Below are 1,521 nucleotides of genomic sequence, written 5' to 3' on the forward strand. Positions count from 1 at the left end.
ATGAAACTTAATAGAATATGCAGTTGACGGGGCCTTACAGAACCAGCAGACCTACTTTGGAATTCCAGCTCTGCTGCAGCCTAATGATGTGACTTTGAGATGTTATTTGACTCCCTGAGAGCGTTTACTACCTGCAAAACGCATGTATGACCCATTTTTGATCTATTTCAAAATGTGATATAAGGATTGAATGAAGTCAAGTTTCTCTGCCTGCCAGTGCCTGACCAAGAACACATCAGACTCAGTTAATACACATGTGCTACATTTCTGCCCACCTGGGCTCCAGAGCTATCTTCCTGCAGTTTCTCTCCTCCCTTTGTTTCAAGGTGGGTGAGTCAGCACAGCTCAGCACCTCGCAGGGAAAGTTCCCCTTATTTTCCTTAAATCCATCAATCCCTCCTCAAGACCAGTAAGCATTGCTGGGCAGCACTACTGCTCGCTACTGCGTGCCCTGGGTAAACACTTGCTGTGCATGCTGAGGCTGGCAACCCTGCTTACTCAGAGTTTCTAATTATTTTCTCATTCTCCAGACCCGTTAATATCTCTATCTCCTAGAACATTGGTTTCTTTAGTGCAATTTAATCTTCACACATTTCTTTAAAAGCCACCCTCCCTGCAGTCAATGTAACAGTAAACTAAAATATAAATAAAAATAAAAGCCCTATTCCTATATTATGTGTACTTCCCAGTAGGACTACTATGTAGGTATTCTCTTGTATTAATCTTATTTGTTTTGTGTTTATGTTTTCCCCTCAACCTACATAATCCTTCTTGGTAATAACATTTTTCTTTTGAGTTTATGTCAAGTAATTAATATAATATCCAATTTATATTTGTTCCATTAATTTTACATGGCTTTTTTTTTTTGGCCCTGTCAGGATCTTAGGTTCCAGTTCAGTTGAGTTCAGTTGCTCAGTTGTGTCTGACTCTTTGCGACCCCATGAACTGCAGCATGCCAGGCCTCCCTGTCCATCACTAACTCCCAGAGTTTACTCAAACTCATGTGCATTGAGTTGGTGATGCCATCCAACCAGGGTCTTTTCCAACGAGTCAGTTCTTCGCATCAGGTGGCAAAGTATTGGAGTTTCAGCTTCAGCGTCAGTCCTTCTGATCAATATTCAGGACTGATTTCCTTAAGGATGGACTGGTTTGATCTCTTTGCAGTCCAAAGGACTCTCAAGGGTCTTCTCCAACATCACAGTGCAAAAGCACCAATTCTTTGGCGCTCAGCTTTCTTTAAAGTCCAACTCTCACATCCATACATGACTACTGGAAAAACCATAGCTTTAACTAGATGGACCTTTGTTGGCAAAGTAATGTCTCTGCTTTTTAATATGCCATTTAGACTGGTCATAGCTTTTCTGCCAAGGAGCAAGCATCTTTGAATTTCATTGCTACAGTCACCATCTGCAGTGATTTTGGAACCCCCAAAAATAAAGTCTCTTACTCTTTCCATTGTTTCCCCATCTATTTGCCATGAAGTGATGGGACCAGATGCCATGATCTTAGTTTTCTGAATGT

This window comes from Cervus canadensis, chromosome 13 (assembly GCF_019320065.1).
Source record: "Cervus canadensis isolate Bull #8, Minnesota chromosome 13, ASM1932006v1, whole genome shotgun sequence".
Lineage (NCBI taxonomy): Eukaryota > Metazoa > Chordata > Mammalia > Artiodactyla > Cervidae > Cervus > Cervus canadensis.